Source organism: Sturnus vulgaris, chromosome 2 (assembly GCF_052056855.1).
Source record: "Sturnus vulgaris isolate bStuVul1 chromosome 2, bStuVul1.hap1, whole genome shotgun sequence".
NCBI classification, from domain to species: domain Eukaryota; kingdom Metazoa; phylum Chordata; class Aves; order Passeriformes; family Sturnidae; genus Sturnus; species Sturnus vulgaris.
In genome coordinates, this window is record NC_142244.1 from 42,366,452 (window position 1) to 42,387,454 (window position 21,003).

The 21,003-nt window shown below is 37.0% G+C and overlaps 2 long non-coding RNA genes across 3 annotated transcripts; one reads left to right on the forward strand and one right to left on the reverse strand.

Annotated features, from left to right (window-relative positions):
• Positions 1-7,224: 7,224 nt before the first annotated feature.
• LOC148224747 (uncharacterized) lies at positions 7,225-15,440 on the forward strand. Of its 2 annotated transcripts, XR_015801944.1 has the most exons (4): positions 7,225-10,752; positions 12,253-12,318; positions 12,540-12,619; positions 14,240-15,440. It is a non-coding gene; the product is annotated as an uncharacterized LOC148224747 (long non-coding RNA). The 2 variants fall into 2 exon arrangements; XR_015801943.1 differs by having other exon boundaries at positions 12,253-12,619.
• Positions 12,730-20,277, reverse strand: LOC148224748 (uncharacterized). The gene is made up of 3 exons (XR_015801945.1): positions 20,157-20,277; positions 14,463-14,565; positions 12,730-13,255 (listed from the first exon to the last, which is right to left on the reverse strand). It is a non-coding gene; the product is annotated as an uncharacterized LOC148224748 (long non-coding RNA).
• Between the last annotated feature and the right edge of the window lie 726 nt (positions 20,278-21,003).

Below are 21,003 nucleotides of genomic sequence, written 5' to 3' on the forward strand. Positions count from 1 at the left end.
AAGTAGCACATCAAACAGGAAAGACTGTGTCTGGTGGCCCTCAAAAAGCCCACACTGGAAATTTAGGAAAGGTCCATAACATTGGAGAAAGATGGGAACTCTAAGATGCAGTTTAGGTTCTTCTGAACTATGCCAGTTGTAGGAGGAACAAGGTACTCTCTGGAGAATTCTGCCCTTCTCCATTGTTTACACAGCCTAGATTTTCATTAGATTTCACTGGGTATAGCTTTTCATCAGATAATTATTTTTGGCTTTTTTTTTTTACTCTTACAGAGGGTAAAGGCTCAGAGCACTCAGAAACCCCTTTAGCTGAACTGGTGCAGATGGCTGCACCTTCCAGGCAATCTTGAGAGCAGGAAAGCTCTGTCTGTCATCCCAGATTTACAGAACCAGAGGCTGTATTGATTCCTATTGCTGAGCTGCTCTAACAAAGCAGATTTTTAATCCTGGTATGAAGGTATGTTGATTGGTTTTTAAATAGAATGTTCCAGTGCTAATGAAGACATCAATATAAAAATATATTGACTCCTGGTGGTAATCGGTTTGTTTTATTAAACAGGCATTTGTCTTCCCTTAAATCCATTATATTTTCTGCATCTATCAGCGTGAATGAATACAGTAAATAGCAACCTGTACAATTGCATTGGAAGTCATATATTTTCATTGTAGCATTTTATATATAATTTAATTATGTGCAAGTTAGCAGAGTAAACAAACAACTGTAAAATGCTGCTCTGTTTTTTTCATTTTTTAAAAAACTTTCTTTAAGGAAATTTGGTAAGTCACTGTCTGCTCTGAATCTGGTCTGCTTAGCAAGCATTGCAAACTGTCATGATATTCAAACTTTTCTTAATTTCAGTAGATTTTTATTACTTCATTTCTCTGATATTAGTTACATATAAAAGCAAAAAGCTCACTTGTAGTAAGTTTGAAACTTGCATGGCATCAAAGTCGATTTGAGTTAAGCATATGCAGGAATTGTAGATGAATAATTCAGAGGTGCCCCTAATTTGTCATTAGCAGATGAAAAATGTCTATCAAATCAAGTTTCCTCTACATTCTGCTATGAAGTATTACACTGTAGGTCATGATGTGTCATGCCATGATGGTGATATCTCTGATTGCAACGAATACTCATGATTACCTGTGGTGAACTAGGACATGAAATGCCAGTCTCAGATATATCTTTTCCTGGATCTGACTTTCCCCATGGAAAACTTTGCTGAAAACTGAGACTACTTGTCAGCAGAAAAGGAAACCCTTTCTTGTAGAAACATCAGACACAACCTTTTGCTTTTAAAACTGCAATAAGTCAAAAATGCATTAGGTTTTTGTCTGAAATTTAATACTTAAACTGGTGTTTTTAATCTCCAATAAGACAAGCTATTTTATCTGAAGAAATACTGTATAACTGTGTATCAATATACGATACATTACATTAATTTATAATATTATGTAATATTATGAAAAACAAGTTTTTTGAATACAAAAATTTTCACTATATTATTCCATAGAAAACATGTAATCAACAGCACCTACAAATGAAATAATCTCCTTTTACTAAAAATGTGATTTCGTTTCCATAGTGCTGCATTATCTTGGTTTCTGTAGTCATGTGTTTCCCTCAAGCAGAGACATACCATCCATCTAAAATTTACTATTTGTCTTACATATGCTCATAAGATTTGAAAAAGAGTTTTTACTTCTTACCTACAGTTCACTAACTTTTTTTAGTTAGTTCTCGCATAGCAGACATTTCCTTTTCTGATTTTCAGTGTGCTGGCTATAGAAATTACAGTGAAGTGTATATAAATCACATTAAAGGAGTCTGAGGGATTTATGTTTGTGTATGTGGAATGCTCTTGTGTGCATGAATATGTGTCCATGTGTGAATGAAAAGCCAACTGGCATACTCTGAAAGTCAGATATCAAACAAGTGTAAGCAAATTTTGAAAATATATATTTATATCAATGTAATATTTGTATATGCATTTCCTCCTCTTTATTTTTCCAAGTAATTACTTACAGAAATTCCAAACATTCATAAATTCATTAAATTAATTAAAATTCAAAAACTTGAATTTTATACACAGATTTCTGGTGTGTGATGAAACAGGAAGCCAAGTTTTGAATCAATTTGCTTGTGTTGTAGTCACAGACAGGGATGGGAAAGGCTGTGATATTAATGGAAAACGAGGGAAACCACTTGGGTTCAGCACCTTCTGCTACAGAGTATTTGCTGCACTGAGCACTGCTAAAAAAGGCTATTATTACAGTCTTATATCCTCCCATGGCAAATCTTCCAAATCAAAATAGCTGTGGAAAATCTCTTTAAATGAGTGTTTGATTCATTGCTAATTTAGTCTGCAGCAGAAATGGCAATCCTTGCTCCACCCATCAGTGAAGGCAAGGAGACTTTTCTCTTGCCAGACAAAGGAATGTTTGCTTCTGGTTTTGGTGGAATAAGAGGTCCTTCGCTTTCATTTGCTTTAATTTCTATTAATTTTTCTTTTTCATAAATGTAAGTCCTTGCTGGATGGACCTTTGTCAAAGAAGACATATCTCCACTGACACCAATGATTTGCAACAGCTCAGAGTACAGCCAAAAAGGCAAAAAATCAATAGTGAATCAGACCCTTTATTATTTTTTAATCTGTGGTATCAGTCGTGTTAAAAGACAATGTCCAGTTATTTCTTTTCTCGGACCAAACTTCAATATGGACTCTCAATTCAGCATCAAAAGTTGATATGAAAGGCCTTGAGGTCCTTCACCTCAACCTTTCAGAAGTACAAGTTTAATTGAAAGGTAGCAGTGCTGACCTTCTTTCATGTGCTTCATTTTACATTGCAATGCCTTGTTCTCTTTTATTGAGATGTCAAATCAAGTATATCTGGAGCTTCCCCCCTGTGGTACTTTCAAAGCCTGTTAAAACGTCCTCATTTTTCACCTGAGATGAAACGATTTCAATTTTCCTGTCTACTGTAACTAGAATTTCTTAAAACCTGTCAAACTCCATGTGATAGTCCAAGCTTCTAGAAGCCACAAGCTTAGGTTCGAAAAGATGAATGCTGTGATGCCACTAAAATTGAAAGATATCTTCTTCAAGAAGACAGAGCCATTCTGGGCTTAAGGAAATCTGTTGAAGACATTCTTTAAAAAAAAAAAAAAAGGAAATATACCTTGTACTCTTTTCTCGTCAGTCATTCTACTTACCTGCAATGTCTTTTGTCTCAATTGGAAACTGCTTCAAGGGAAGGGAGCTCTTCTCTCAGAATTTAAGGAATTCAGTAGAAGCAATGGTGCATATAAAGTGCATAAAGTTCTAGCGGAAATATGTTTTGTGGAAAATTGCACTGAAATTCATGATAAATCACCTTACTGGAAAAGGTGAATTGCTGCAATGCCCACTTCTGGTAGCTGCACCAAAACTGATGGTAATAATAACATTCTTATGAATGTAACCTTAGATTTTTTAGATCATTTCATCCAACTGAAAATAAAATGAGAGTCATAATGAGAATATGGACTGACATCTCCCCCAGATTTGATCATGTCCCCCAAAAGCGCTGAAGTGGAGAGCACACACTGTGATGTTTGACTTCCTTGTATTATCCTTTGGAAAATTCTGCCTCAAAAACCTTGAAAGGTGATGCATCATTTCCACTGAAGAGTGATACTAGAGAAAGTGAGGACTTTAGGGTCATTCCTTTCTTTTGAATATCAGACAAGGCAGTTTCAATAACAATATCAATAGGGATCAAAGAACCAGGGGAGATAGGTCATGTGTTTGGGTGTGGTTTCATTTAATCCATCCTAAAGAAATCACAGCAAAATGATTGGAATATCATAGGCTAATAGAAGCCTATTTCATCAATCCTGTAAAGTATTGATTTTGAGGAGGAAGGGACCTGTGTCTGAGAATATACAATGAAGTTACGTGCTTGCTAAAATGTAAATTAATAGCTAGGGTATCATATTTACATCAGCAACAAATACTCAGGCTTGATTACTAGAGGAAGGCAGAAAGAGGAAATGATCCTCTCATTTTCGTTTTTCCAATTAGATGAGAAACTGGATAGTGCATTAGCTGTTTATGTGTAGCAAAATGGAAATAAGCAGAAAAGGGATATGTCACATAGGCTGCATCACCCAGACTTTGCTGGTTAAGTTTGTGTCTGCTGAAAAAAGAAGTACCTAAACAAGAAGATAGAGAAGGCTAGGGGGTTGGCTGGTCCTAATATTTATTGAAGGCAAGTGAGAAGATGCAAATACAGACTTGAAACAAGTGAAAAATTTATAATTTAGGAGCCATAATTTCTGTGATAGAGATGAGAAGCTCTTGTGGGGATTAACAGCTCATAGAGTTAAGAACAGAGCAACATTTTTCAGGTTCAGTAAAATCTGTGTATTTGGCAACATCAGCCTAAAAAATACAGATGGTGATATGTAACATGGTGGAATTTGAACTGTACCCATTTCTGAAGAAATAAATTGTGAGTTAAAAAATTTCACCATTGATTAAAAGATCACAAAAGTGGTTTTAGAAAGCATCTTTTGCAAATTTGAAGATGAACAAAAGGAGTTGGAATTACTTCTCATGGAACAATATTACGAACAAAAGGGAAAGTCATGTAAGAAGTACGGGGATATAAAGATTTCAGAAGATCTCATATAGAGACACAAAAACTATGTAGACTCTGTTTAGAATGACAGCATCCTTCAAACAATATGAAGGAGTGTGGCAGGGTAACAATTTTTACATAAGGGATCACTGCGGGCCAAGCAAGAATCATCCCCGTGATGGAATTCCTCTTGTCAAGATTTTGGCATGGAAAGGCACAGCAAAGATCTGTTTGAAATTGGTGACTCGGCGAACCGATGGAAAAACTAGCCTGGAGTAAAATGAGCAGTTTTCAGTAAGAAACTGGCGGGACCTGATGGAGTTGGCTCAAGCTGACAGCTGCCTTTGCCATCCTGTCTTGGCAGAGAAGTTCTGTGTCTGGGCAATGAGTCCCGCATGTCCTGGGATGACACTACTGCAGCCTGGCACCTGTACCCAGCAGGTCCATGGGTTTTTATTTCATACTGCAAGAAACACCATCTGGTTATAGCACGTGGCCACTGAAATGGCCAGCCCTGAGAGGTCAGCTCCCTTCATATCTCCACCTCATTTAACTCATTTGGAGGGCACACAAGCAGCAATGCAGCTGCTTCTAATTTTTTAACATTTACAAGTAAGTAAAATGTTGGTGTCTCTGACACTCTATTCCTTTTTACTGTAGTTTTTGCAATCACAACAATTCTTTCACTGTATTTCTGTGCAATTTATTAACAGCCTCTCAGAAAATGATAAAAATATCCTCCCTTATAAGTTAATATATCACAGTGATTTTATTAGCTGTTTTTTTGATGGAGTTCTTTTCATATGGTTGATTTTTCAGTTCCCTGGAACTAATATTTTTGAATGCATTATTTTGTCCTTTACATTTTGTAAGATGAACAATTTGGTGTTTTTTTCTGAAGTTAATTGATTATATTTTTATGCCATCTATTTTAGCTATACCAGTGTCTGTGAAGCATCTAGAAAGAAGCTTTGGACAGAATTAAAATGCCGATTAAAAACTCTAACTAATTTTTTTTTCTCCTCGAAGCCACCTCTTCTTCCACAGCTGATTTGTTTTAATTTTGATAGGATTCTGCAAATTCTCAGTATGCGACTGAACTGTATTGGGAAAAAAGGATTCAAGTAATGTCACCCAATCTACTGCAATTAGATTTGATACTCCTGTACTCTTACTCTTTAGTAAAAATCAGATCTACTTATAGCTAAAAAGGTTTTAAAATACTCCTGCTTAGGTGGAAGATGGTGCTCAGTAGAGGTTAAGCTTCTGTTTTTAGCTCTAGGCTGAAACTTCATGCTAATAAGTCATATACATAGAACACGTGTCATACTGACTGAAAGCAGATCATTCCTCTGTGATTGCTGCAGAATGGTGAGCCCAGCTGGGTGAGACACTTGCCCCAAGAAAAGGATCCAATTAAAAAACCTGTGTTTACCTTCTGGACACAAACCTGGGTACTGCCTCATACTGATTTATCCCACTCTAAAGAAAGAAGCTCCTTGGTTTTGGTGTCTTTTTTCCCCCTGTTTGCTTGGGTAGGATTTATTACATCATCTCATGTTAGGAATGGGAACTGTATGAGGAATACAAGAGGATTCTGTTCTTCATTGACTGGAAAGAAAATGAATGTCTGTTATTGACACTGACTTCCTCCCAGACCTTATGCAATCTAAGACTATAGAAATCCTTTGTGTCTTGTCTTTGAAATTACTTTTATTTGATTCTCATTGGACAGTGAATTATATTGTTTTAAGAGTTTGTGGGTTATATTGGTGGATTTTTGGTCTGGCTTCATAACTGCTGTGCTAATTAGATGAGGGGTTCTTAGAACATCTTATGGTCAAATGCAGCCTTGTCCAAATCACTACAGGTTAGGGGCAACAAAAGGAACAGATGAGGACGTGATGGGGAAAACACAAATAAATCTAAAGGTGCTTAACACCTGATAGGAAAGAATGACTCTGCTAACCTTATGTTTGCAAACATTTCTGGAGGTAATTGTGTTCTCAGCATTTTGGAAATTAAGTTTTTGCACACCTTTCCTAACTGCCAAGTTTGAAATCTAGTTTCCTGATCCTGTTTGTTTGTGAAAGTCTCTGTTGAAGCTTTGGTATGAAGTTAGCACACTAGCATGGAGCTTGGTCACTAGTATTTAGAATCATCATCAAGCCTGGATTATAATATCTTATTGAATAATATACAGCAGCAAATAAAAGCATAAAACCCTCCTTCTTGGCGACAAACCAACATTGCTGTGCAAGTGAACTGCTTGTCTGCCAAAATTTGCACCCACCGTTTTTGTCTAAAGCGTCCTAAAGATGTGCTGGATTACTGCACTCTCTGTCCCCTCCCCACTCAGCTGATGGTCTAAGAAATTGTCTTAATATCACAAATTTCCAAAGACATTAAGTTCATCTTTGCCTTACAGAGGAAGGCAAGGAGAAAGCAGTGAAATTTAGTACCTTTTTTTTTTTTTTATTATTAGGCTTTTGTTTCTTTTCTTTCTTTTGCTTTGCAAGTGATTCCCTATTAATAAATTCATGGATGTGACTTCCCAAAGATACATTCATTGTTACCATTTTCAATACTGCACTGAAATTTTTGGGGCTCTTTGGAATCCCATGTTCCATTCTGCTGCAGAATTTTGTATGTTGGAAAAGGTCAAGGTTCAGAAAAAATAATGTTTCTCTAGTCCTGTTTTGAATGTGAAGTGTTACCCTAAGTCAATAACCAATATGCAGGAAAGATTAAGGAGTTAGGGAAGGAAGGAATGCAGGAAATGAATACTCTAGTCTGAAAACACATGAATATGACTTAGAAGCAAGTCTTTCTTTTCCTGTGCCAAGGACTAGGGGTGGCAGGAGATGCTACAGGGAATTGAGACAGCCAGGCTGTGTATGTCACTGACCGGTACATTGGATCAGCCATTCTCATGGCAGGCAGGTGACTTTAGTTGGTCTGTCCAGTCAGAATGAAACACTCTGTGAGTTGTGGTGGGATTTGAAAGCTTCACTAAGAAGTTCAGAGTTCAGCCATTTTGTCTTTTCTATACATTTCTTAAAAACTTGCTTTTTTAAAGTGAAAATTCCCATCGGGTCCTTTCTCACATCTGATGTGCACTGTTGGTCTGCCTTGCCTCCAATGTCTGCTCCATTTTGTCCATCTATGTTCATGTGAGCAGTTTGATCACAGAATATTTTTCTCTTCAGAAACAGGCAAAGATGAGGACTCCAAATCATTTTCAATCAAATAACTCTTCACAAAAGCAGTCCTATTTTTGAATACTCCTGCCCTATTTTACTGGTAAATTAACCGGGTTCTCTCAGAGTAATTTGTCTATGTTAGTAACAGTTGGCTTCAAAAGGGATCTAATTAAAAATACACAAAGGCACTCCTACAACTTGAATTTTCATGTCCTCCTGTATTTAATTTTTATTATTTTATATTTTCCTCAACTTATCAGTGGCACCTGTTTCTCAAGCTGAGACACATCAGAAGTGTGGAGGAGCATGCCATCACTCCAGTAAAAGCAGTTTGCCTTTTTTGTTTTTGATAAATTAGACTCTTTCCATTTCCAGTGTCAATCTTGTATTTTTTATGGTCTTATATATAAATTAAATGTTAAAGAAATCTTTCAGCAGGTGTAATAATTGCACATCTAGTAGCCTGGTAAATAAGACAACTGATTGGAGAAGTGATTATCTTTGACTGTCAGATTATTTTCCTGTTGCTGAAATTGCAGAATAAAGAAAGTTTTAGAAATAAAAAAATCTAAGCATTAATTTTCTGTTCCTTAGTGTATTGTTGTCATATGGACAAATTTCTGAAATCTCATCTACTGTAGGTATAAAAGAGGTTAGGAGAGAGACATTGTATTAAGAAAAAGAATCCTAATTTTGTTTCACTGCAAATGACACCAGTACTTCTGCAGGGTGGTGGGTTGGCACTATGGATCAGTGCAATTTTAGCCTTAATGGAGAGGACAATGGGATAACCATCCTGTGACATAATGGGATCCACTCTATGGATAACTCAGCACCATCACTCAACCCTGTGGGGCAAAGGGGGCTTCTAGAATGCTTCTAGAGCATTCAGTATTCACAAAAGACTCAGCTGAGATGCAATCTTACAGGAAGCTACAGGGAAGGTCCTTTTTTTTTGAGAACTATCTGCCTTGAACTGAGTGACTTATTGTACCTAATTTCTGCCCCAGTATTCAATCCATGTGTTTTTCCCTGGAGCGTGGACAGATCAGGTATGCTGGCACTGGCCTGGGTGTGTGTGCTGTCTGTCTGTATATTCAAATGGGGGAACTGAACTGTAGAAAACACTGCAACTTGCTGCATTCATGTTATGGAAAAAGGAGAAATGAGGCAATTTACTGTGAATTCATTTAAGCAGAGCTTCAGGGTCATGGTCACCCTTTTTGCTTTTGTCTCCCTGGAGTCTCACAATTGTCTGTTTACAGCTAATATACTGCTTTGTTAAGGGTTTGCTTTTCTTCAGCAGTGCCTGCATTTCAGTGACACGTGAAATGATCCTGACAATACAGGTCTGATAAACACAGACTTGTAATAAGAGCTGGAGTGTAAGAGTTTGGTGAGTTTTCTCCAAGTCGTACTGTGCCGAATACAGATGAAATGGTCTCCACTAACATATAGAAGAAGGATATTTTTTCCTAGCCTTTGCCCATTCAGGTAGTTGATTTGAGTATGCAGAGTTAGTTTGTATTATGAACTAATACAGTTATGTAGCTTGTTGTATAAAACAGTCGACATCCTCGGATTTATCTAAGTGGAAAATTATATTTCAGGATTACTGCTTCCCATTGCTGCAGCTGAAAGACAAAAAAAATAGTTTACATCCTCTGAACCAACATTGTGAGCTTGCTCACTCCTTCATTTACCACTGAACCTTTTGCCACTTTTTCCTAACTGACTGCTCAGAAAATGTTTTCAAGATGAATGAGTGATCCTTGCTTGGCAACCATGATAATCTCCTGTTTGAATAGAGAAGACCACCCATATTTTTTACTTTATACTGTCTGTATTATGTAGTGCAATATATTTTCAGATTAAATAATTGTAACATTACATATGTACTTTATATAACTTTTTATATATATAACACTAATTGTAACATAATACATGTCTATATTACACAATTGTCTGTAGTATGAAATAGGAAAGAGACCCAAGGACAACATTTTTGTAACCTTTTATATATTAATGATTCTGTCCAGAAAAAAGAAAAGAAAAAGAAGAAGAGAATTAATTTGGGTATGTGTGTTTGACATCTTTTGACTTGATCTGTATCTACACCACTTGGGCCTAGATTTGAAGATGCATCTTCTGACAACTCTGAGTATACAGTATGGCAGAAGAAAGTAAAATACAAATGATACAAGGAATAAAGAATCAAGATCTACCAGGGTAAAATAAATAGTTGATGTATTAGAAATATGTAGGAAAAAATACCCCAAGACTATACCTAGTGACACACACCTTTTCATAAGCTCTCATTCAAAAGAAATAAAACTCCATGTGATCAACAGTAGTAATGAAAAAAGCCAAACACCATATCTTACAAAGAATAAGTTTTGAAGAGTGGTAGGCTAAATTATTCTTCAATCCATAGAATAAAAAATAGGCTTATCCTCAATAAGGCAGCACAGGATTGTAGGTGCTGTCACTGACAAGATGAAGGAATTTCCTTTCTCCCCAGCTTCTCATGACAGCGTTGAGGTTACTCTGCCCTGCCATGGCTGCAAAGCAAGAACATATCTTACAGTCCTGGTGTCTCCTTGTCTGGGAACATCTGGGAGCAGAGACTGTGGTGTGGATATACATAGCATTTTTGGGATGAGGTTAGAGCATAGAATTGTAATAAAATGTTTACCCTTTCTTTTTCAGCTGTGTTCATGGATGAAAAAACAGCTTTGAGAGGACCTCAGGGATGTCAGTAGACTGGGACTGTTTTCCAAGCTATTTACAACTTTGATAGGACAGAGGAACCTCTTCTCTCATACTCTCTCTCCAAAGCTGTTTCTCCTTGAGGTAGCTGTAGTCCCTCTCATAGGGTGACCCAAGATTGTTGTGAGGACCTTCCATACACATCCCAGGGACACAGGTATGAGCCATGAGTTTATACACAGGTATGAGCAAGGGGTTGGAAAGTCACAGAGGGCACAGATCTGCTTAGAGCCTGCAGAGTTAGGTGACCTCCACCAATCTGTTCTTTGTCCACAGATAGTCCATGTAGCCAAGAATGAACATTAGAGGGCAAGGACTGACTCTCTGCAGGTATTGTGGTGGCCCTGGGGACCAGTCATGACAAAGTCTTGGTCTTCCACAGGCAAAGTAACAAGGCTACCTCGGGGGTTGGAGCTGTGACACACGACAATGTTCCAGTTCTTTTGGCAGTCAATGAATGGTATCAGCAGGCTTCCTTCTGCAAGTGGTTTCTTTTCCCATTTAGAAACAACTCAATTATACCCTTCCTGGGCATGGCATGAGGTAATTTTTCCTTCCGTCATATTAATGTCTGTCATCTGCCCTTTTGTCTCGCTAATGATTCTCAATCAGTCTGCTGTAGCAGCTCTGGATACGCTACCTGCTCCTGTCTTGGTAGGCAGTGCTGGAAGGTAACACAACAATATTTTGATTCATTAGGAAAACTTCATGTAGGAATAGCTTAAATATGATATTTAAAACCTATATGGCCAGCCCTGTCACAAATAAAATACTGCTCTTATTTCTTTAGGGCTAGACTGCAGATTGGATTAGGCATTTCTGCAATAGTATAAGTGGAAATAAAATTTGATTTTACTTTCTAAATATTGTGGGCATGAATGTGTTAAATGGGCAGGGGGAAAAAATGCAGTTTTCTCCCTCCCCAGAAAAAACTCTATTTTAAAAATAGCTGATGTTTAATGTGAACATACAGGGTTTTTTTGCAAGAACAGACTATGCCCGAAGCAAACCACTTGTTCAGAAGGAGGCATCTTTTATGCATATATACATATATATATATATATATATATATATAATATTTCAAAAGTTGCTGCTGTGGGGGAGACTCACCAGTAGGGGGGAAAGATAGCCCAAGGAGCACTGCTGACCAGCCCTTTTGCCAGGCTGGGAAGCTAAGGGAGATGGAGGGAAAGGTCATAATGTGCAGCTGAGCTGAATCAGAAGAAAATTATGATCCTACAAAGCAGGGGAAGTGAACTCTAATGCACCCAGTCCTCTCCGTGGATTGATCTGATGCTAGTGTGACCATGAGTAAATTTGTCCCTGTGGAACATAATCTGACCTTTTCTGACTGATGAACCACAAATGATGATAAATAAGATTTCTTATTGCCTTATATTTGAAATTAATCCTTTCTTACTTTAAATGTTGAAAACCAAAACTCACCCACAGTTTAATTTTCTTAATTTTAAAATTCATTTGCATATGACACCTTATGAAAGACCAAGCTAATTCACCTTTTGGTTTTCAGCCTGCTTTTGCATAAACACTTTTTGTTTTTTGGTGATCTACTTGGCTCATTTGAATTAACTTGGGAATCCATGCAGTGTGTCAGCCTCTAGATGACACATTATTTCTCTCTCTTTCTCCTCTGCAGGCAAGGACTGGTTGCCACAGCTGTCTGTATTAAAGCGATGGTTCTGAAAGATGTAGCCTCTAAAGCGTGAGTTTTTATTTTTTTAGTGCCACAGAAGATTTTAAAATTGCATTCTGCCTGTGACTCAGTTCAAAATCTTTATGAACAACATCTTCAGGGTATACAGCTGTTGAAACTTCAAGAAGTGTGACAGTGCATTCAACTTCTATCAGTCACTGATAGATCTGACCTTTTTTCAGTTGACTGAAGTAAGAATCCTTTTGTAAGCACTTTTCCACTTCTCACAGGGATGAGGCTTCTTCCTTCTGCAAGGTTCTTTGGCTTTTTGGCTGGAACCAGAGGCCCTTAAAACCTTCCTTCAGCTAAGGTAATTCACAACAAACACCTAGGGAGACAAAGGTGCTCCATTTGTTTTTCTTGTATCAAAACCCCGAAAAAAATAAGATTATTTATTTATTTATTTATTTATTTATGTATTGAAACGCAGGTCTTTCATTGCTCTTTTCCTTGGTTTTCTTTTCCCCCCATCTCAAATGCCAGCCAGTGGAGAAGTTGTCTAATTTGTGTTTTGTGTGTAGAAAGCCTTTTTAAGACACACGTAATCTGAAAATGCTGTTGTTAACAGAGGTAATAGAACTACACAAATACTCAGACTTCATGGAAAACCATATCCATAGTAAAGGATTCCAAAGCAGTTTTTAGGAGGCATCATCCACAGTGCTATACACTGGTCTTTAAATCCTCCACATTGCTTCCAAAAATTCAGCAGTGTAAAACTGCAAATGAAACGTTTACAGGAGAAGAGAGAATCTAACTTGAAGGGTTTTTACCGATCTGAAGGTCTTGCATCCCTATAAAGAGCCTCTCAGCCTCACGGATTCTGCTGTCAATGTCCTTTACACCCTGATATGAGGTGGGAGGAAATATAAAGAGCGTCTTTAGTTTGGTTCTTTAGTTCTGTGGTCTTTCAATTTTTCCTCTGGAACTTGCAAGTATGAAAGTCCTGTAAAAGAAACATGAAAGAGAAAGAATCTGTCATGTTCTGCCCCATGCTTTTCCTCCATTCATGGGGGCTGTATTGGGTGCTTTGCCTTCTGATTTATATCACTTTTCTAAACACAGAAGCGTCTAAAGTAATTTCTGATGTTGTACTAGATAGCCCAGGTCTCAATGGGATGGCAGAGTACATTTTGGCCCATGGTTTCTTGAATAAACAAATGTTTAAAAAGTATATCTGACTATTATGTCAGGTTTTGTCAAACTGTTCTTTCTGATCACATCCTTCCTCCCAAGAGATATTCTGAAATCTGAATTCAGTAAAAAAGGTTGAAATGCAATAACTACATTATTTAAAATAGACTTTTGCTTAAAAAAAAAATATATATTTTTCATCTTAAAAATGGCAACAGAAAGGCAAAGGAAAAGATTTCCTCTCGAATAAAATGTTTCATCTGACTCAAAGAAATTGGTTTCAGAATTTGTCTTGGGGTGTCAGTGAATTGACAATATCAGGTATTCATGAAGCTTTCTCTGTGTTTTTCCTTAGTGTCTTTGGACACTCAATATTGCCATCATTTTTATTTGTTTGTTGGATTTGTTTGTTTGTTTTCCCCAAACAGAAATGAGGAGGAGGGAAGTGGAGCTGGAAAGCTCAGACTGTTCTATTAGTTCCTCATTTCTTTTCCTCTTATCACTTTCTGTTGTGTAACTCTTTTGAAAATTATGAAAAAATGTTTCCTCACTTCCAAGCAGGGCATTTTATCTAATTGAAAGCAACCAGCAGGTGGTTTTTGTAAAATCTCATTAGCCTATGATTGTTTTTGACACCTCTTTGAAGGAATGCTACATTACCTTACAACTGGAAATACACCCCATGCATAGGTTAATTGTCATGATTTAGACTGTAGGGAACACTAACATTTTCAAGTTTTCTTTTTTTAAAGATGGGATATTTTAGCAACCCAAGATAATTTTATTTTATTTGCAGAGCGTATCACAATCCTGGAATAGAAAACAGTTTCCACTGGTGACAAAACCACTGAGCACATTTCTAAAAACTTTTTTAGTGTCAGAACATGAAGATGAAGATTTCTCTGGTGTGTCTGATCACATGCCAAAGGGCAATTTTGTAATTCCATGGAGAGGAGCCAAGAAGAAGAGAGAAAGAAAACAAGAAAACTTGGGGAATGATGTAGAGAGAAGAAATGTACCCATATTCAGTCATTCTTCAGTGTCTGCTCCTGGGTTGTTTCTTGCTCTTTTTAGGGCTATGGAAATCCTGACCTGCTGGCATCATTCCTTACCAGGGATTCACTGATGAAAGATCAAAAAAATCTGTGTGAGTGTGGTACGACTCTGAAAATCCTCTGATCACTTTCAGAAGTTTGCTGTGGTCAAAACTGTGGCATTTGATTACATTGCTACCTATAATACACACCCTGAAGGAAATATTTGAAGTGTCTTGTTTCAATTTAAACGTAGGGGGCTGCTTTTAACCTAAAAATATTGAGAAGAGTTATTTTTATGATTTTCTCACAGTGATTACTATGAATGTATGACCTGCAAGAGCAGTTATTTTCTAGGGTTCTTTTTCATATGTATTTATATTCTGACTCGTAGTTGTATATCTCCTAAAGCTTTCGAGAGATACTATATGCATTTGCATAAAAAATGCATATTCATGGTATCATAGAAAACGATATAAAATTTTTGACATAACGTACAACTGTCAGTGCAATATTTATATTCTGTTTTTTCCCTCATGCATAAAAAATGAAACATGTGCAAGTAAGCACGGGAAGACTTCTCATAGAGCAGAGAACCAGAATAAGCGTGCCTGCACTTCTCAGCTTATGTCCAAATTGGTGAAAAGAAGAATATTCAAATAGTCAAGGCATTCTGAGTCAGGAGGAAAACATTTTTTGCAGACAAAGTTATCAAAACTTGACCTACAACACAAATCATTCATTAATGTCAATGAGTTCCCTATTTACTGATGGAATTTTTGTTTTCCAAAGCATTTAATTGTATCACCTGAGGGATTGGCTTGTTGTTATATTTTTGAGTTTTGCTTCTGCTTTTCACTACCTTTGGTAAATCACATTCTCAATTAAAGATAACAACTGGGTGTATAATGTGATTTTTGTAGTCTGTTATCTGTCAAGAGTGACAAGGATTTCACTTCTCAGCATTCCCTCTAGGCCCATAAAATAGTATGACCCTGAAATAATTTTCATAAGGTTTCCCCTCTGAAAAATAACCACAGTCCAATATGCTCTCTTGTGTTAAGGAAATAGTGGATGTACTCTGCTTCACTTTCTCCTTTCTTTTCAGACTAAGGTGAAAGATATCTCAAAAAAAATTTTCTAGGTCTATCTCCAGGGCTTTTGAAATCTATTTCTCAATATGGGGAAATAAAGAATTAATCTTTGGACAATGGGGACAGCAGAGCAGTTAACCTGATCTAGTCTTTACAGCTGCATCACCAGATTCGATAAGTTTTTTGCAAAATAATCACATAAAAGATGATTTCAAGGAGTGAGGCTTTATCATCAGTATTTTATTTCTTATTTTAAGTGGTTTGGCATAATACAATGCTTTTTTTACCACATGAGAATGATAACCACTTCTCTAATGTGTAAACGAGCCAATGCAGGTATTTTTGTTAAAAAAAAGGGATACTGTAACATAGCTAAAAATTTTGGGGATGTATAGTTAGCTGTTTCTCTGTAATGCTCTTCCTCTGTAAATGCGCCTTGGACATCTCCATCAGTCTCGAAACAGTGAAAAACTCCAAGAGGTAATAAAATGGAAGTATAAAATATGTCTTGAATACTAGGCTGAACTAGGAAGGAAAATGAGGTGTTTTAAATGAGGTACACAGCTGATGAAAAAGAAGTCTTGTGCCAGCAGCCCAGACAGTACTTAGGTGAGGCAGAATACTTAAGATGACTTTGTATCAGATACAGAGAAATGTAGGTAATAACTTCAAATAATAATGAGATTCTGAGACTCAGTGCTTGTCTAGTCTTTAAATTTTTTGGGGTTTTTTTTGACTATTTAAGGTATCCCTGCAATCTAGAATTCTTACACCAAGGCTATTAAAGCTCTTCTGCACCAAAGCTGTAGCTTCAGTAAGATGGAGGCAAGCAGAAGCATTGTGGCAAATGTGAGACAGCTCCAGAGGGGTTCAAGCCAGTGAGGATTCAACCAGAGGCCACACAAAGATGCAAATGAAATATCAAGAGAAAAATCTCTTCAAGCTCAGTTTTGCTGCCTGTCTTTGTGGAAGACGTTCAACAAATAAGAAGATTCCCACAGCATCTCGGGCTGATCCTGTTCTCAGTACAGTCAATCACTTAAAACCATACTGCAGATCTGATTATTCTGATTGACTAGTAACAGTGTCTGGAGCAGCAGCAGGTATGCTGTAGCATTTCACCTCAGGTTTTATAAAAGGAATGCTTAAATGACTCACTGAGATGATTTAGTCACAGATATTCTGCTATCTAAACTGACAGTAAAATACTATCTAGGTCTGCTGTTATCACATGAGCATCTTCACTGTGGTGCAGAGATGGAGATGTGGATAATGTGCCTGCATGTGTAGTACACTTGGACTACAGAACCTCTGGCAACTGGACTCGACAGATCTGATGCTGGTGAGAGCTGTATCTGTCCCCATCTCCCCAAACTGCCACGTTTCAGCATCACTCTTGACACAGTACAGGACAGAAGGGTATCAGGGTGGCCTGATCTTAATTGCTGTTGCTACTGATTTTGGACTGTCATACATGTCATATACAAGGAAGACAAATAAACACAACTTTCATTGGCCTAATCATATTGATAAGGAAAATTCTACCTCAGTTTCCCCAGGGAGTAGTACAGTGCTTGTCTTACATTAAGAATTTGTTCAGATTGACCCAGAGCAGTAGCTGACAAAATGCAGTGAGAATTATAACAGTTATATACAGTAAATCCAAAAATATATATATTGATTTTCATTCATACAAAATTAGAAATCTCCCTCAGTTTGCTAAAACCATTATCTAGTTAGAACTGTCAGAGCATGCATCATCTGGAAAACATCATCCTTATAAAATGATTGCTATGCACAGGTTAATAATGATTCTTAGACCCTTTAACTTTCTGACTAGTGGAAATTACTTTGAACAATTCCTGGAGAGATTCATGAGGATGCTATTGACTTGAAGAGAGGTTAAAAATGTATGGATCTTAAACAATAAAAATAACTGAATCATTCAGTACATGGAAGTATACTTGACACAAGATCTGAAATTATCAGTGTTGTATTAAAGACTTTGGCAGCAAATAATTGATTTCATGTTTTGTCTCTCAAAAAGCAGTTCAAGTAGAGGCAAAGCTGTGTTTCAACCAATGTTTGGATTGAGTTTGAGAAGTACCAGTAATGTATGTTTTGGTTTTGAAAGACACTGGAAAGTGGAGAGGGGGCAGGGGGTATGGCAAGAGTGAGTCTTGTATGCAGAAAAAAACACAGGTATTGTTTTGTTTCTCTGCTCATTACTGTATTATCTTCTTGATGCTTACAGATTTTTTTTCTTTGTAGGAATTCGAGTTAAGCTGTTGAACTATGACTATCCTCTTCTCTTCTCTTCTCTTCTCTTCTCTTCTCTTCTCTTCTCTTCTCTTCTCTTCTCTTCTCTTCTCTTCTCTTCTCTTCTCTTCTCTTCTCTTCTCTTCTCTTCCTTTGTAAAGAGCCATTTTCCCCCCTTTTGCATTTCTTTTGCATTTAATTTGTTCTCCATGAGCTTTCCATAATAATTGATAATGTCTCTCAGGTTATTTAGTCTTCAAGTACCTTCTTAGTAATTCCAATAGACTTTCCAATTTCAGTGAATTCCGAGTGAAAATATTTTATAAAGATACTGATCTTTATGAAATTTGGAACTCAACCTGCTCTCATTCTTAAATATACATATACATAGATCTATCTACATCTATATCTACGTCTGTCTCTCCATATATTTCCATAGTTAGAGCTCTGTTTACATAGATATATATAAGCATATAAAAGATACAGATGTGTTCCAAAGAAAAACATTGCACAAGAATTGAGGCATTTGTATTTTCCCAGCATTGGGCATACTTCCCTAATTATTGTAGGTGTAATTTTAACACAACTGCTAAGAGTTTTGCCTTTCAGTATATAGTGGTATCACTCCATATGGGTGTCTGGAATGTCATAGGGATGAAGGATAAATCTCCATCCAGGTCTTTTTCCACTTCCCACCTATTCTAATCGGCATAATGCATGTAGAAATTATTAATAGAAATCTGATCATTCAGTGACATATGCTTCTAAACGTTTCAATTCTAACACTGTGGCAGGAAAAATCATTAGCTCAGCATCTTTTAAATGCAAGATGCTGAAACTGTGTTGCTCAGATGAAAAGATCAGCTAAGAGGTGGCAGGAATTTAAGGGTAAACTAATGGTAGTCTTCTATCTGATGGGCCTATGCCAAGAGGAATTTTTCTTAGGGAAAATAGTAAATTAGAAGCTCTTTCACAAGCCAGCTTATTGCAGAATTGCCCAAAGAGCTGGAAGCAATGCCATATTCGGCTGTTATGAGTCAGGAAGTTACCCAGGATAATTTTCAGATAAAGATAGAACCTCAAAATAAAAGATAGAGAGGAAAAGTAGGTAGTAGTAGAAGAACCTCAAATAAGACATTAAAAATGAATATGAAGGGTTTTAGTAGACCTAATATCTCTCTACATATGAGATACCCCTCACTGCCATAAGTGAGTTTTTTGATCCTGACAAGCCTGAGAAGGCAGAACAAGTCCTGAAACAGGGTGCAGTATTTTTGAGGCATACCTGGCCCAGAAGTTACTGCTACCTGGCCATCCCAAATAATTAATGCCTTGTTTAGCGTGAGATTTAATCCTGACATGAAGAGAATATCAAAAACATCTATGCTGCTTATAGAAAATAAGGTAATGTTAAGTACCATGGGAAAATTAGTACATGAAGGGATCCTTGTCAGCCTCTCCTATCTGCTATTAGTTGCACTTCATGGGAGCCTTCACTGGGTGACTAAGTACATGCAGATATTTTATCTGCATGTGCAGTATCTCTGAAGTTATAAGGGGTTTTGTCCATGAAGCTGAAAATATTAAGACAGTTGGAAAAAGCCTAGCTAGATTTTCATGCATAAAATGTATTTACTCATTATCAGAAACAATAAATCTTGGGAGGAACAGCACCAGACATTTTCTCCCAGCTGTCATATAATCTTTTTCCTCAAATCAATAGCACCTTATGCAGCAATGCATCAGACAGTGGGCAGTTATATCGAGTAGTTATTAAATTAGATTCTCATCTATCCACATCTATTTGTATTTCATTCTCTATCCTATTCCTTACACAAGGGTAATAGATAGTGAAGCTAGGGGAGTTTTTGTTGGGATTTCCAAAGGCAGCTGGAAGCATTGCATGTGATGATAGGCTGTCTTTTTGTGGGAGATGAGTAACTGGGTTTTCAGAACCCTTTCAAAACTGCACTGTCAGAATTTGGATTTGTTCCTCAGAATTATCTAACAGAAGATTCATCTAATCTTCACGTTAAAAGATAGCACTAGCATCTGTTAAAAAGTTATCTTACTCCAGAGTGAATCTCTAATTATCAAAACTCAGCTCACTTGGTAATTAAATTATTTCTGAACCATCTCAGTTTTCTGATGATGCAAATTTGGGATGAGCATATCAAACAAATTTTCTTTGTCTTCGTGCTTACACTGTAAGTTCAGGCTTAGGATATATAAGTGAGATCATACTTATAAAATCCACAAATAATCAAAAGAAAACAACAGCAAAACAAAACAAAACAACTCCAAACCCCCAAACCCTCCTCCTTACTCAAGTACATTTCTTTAGAAGTGATATTTTGTGCCTTGGAGAGTTTTTCTCCTTGGAGAAATGTTAAAGATTGCTTTTCATCTGAGACGTAGAAATGTCCTGGTTTTGGGTTGGAACAGAGTTAATTTTCTTCCCTAGTAGCAGGCACAGCACAGTGTTTTGGGCTTGGTATGAGAAAAATGTTGGCAACAAACTGATGTGCTGGTTGTTGCTGAGCAGTACTTACCCTAAATCTAGAATTTTCAGTATCATTGAGCAGGTGCACAAGAAATGGAGAGAGGGAGAATGGTTGGGACAGCTGATTTGAACTGGCCAGGGGGATATTCCATACCACAGAGCATCACGCTCCATGTATAAACTGGGGGGAGTTGTCTGAAAGAGCTGATCACTGCTTTGGGGATGGGCTGGGTTAGGTCAGAGTAGTGAATAATTGCATCGTGCTTTTTTTGTGTTTCTTGGGTTTTATTCATCCTTCTCTTTTTCCTATAGCTGTTATTATTAGTCCTAATATTAAATTATTAAACTGTTCTTATCTCATGGGCTTTATCTTTCTCTGGTTCTTTCCCCATCCCACTGTGGCAGTGAAGTGAGCAAGCAGCTGTGGTACTTAGTTGCTGTTTGGGGGTAAACCATGGCACAAAGAGAAAAAAGTAGGATTTTTTTTTTTAAAGAAATTGCTGAGTTTTGTAATTGCAGAATTCAGGTGAATATTAAATTTCTTAGGACATTAACTGTATACTTTTTTATTTGTTTGGTTTTCTTGAGAAAGAGAAGTAAATGCAGAAAAAAAGAAGCAAAAGAAGTACCCAATAAGAATAAACAAATGAAGTGTATATTTTCAGGATGC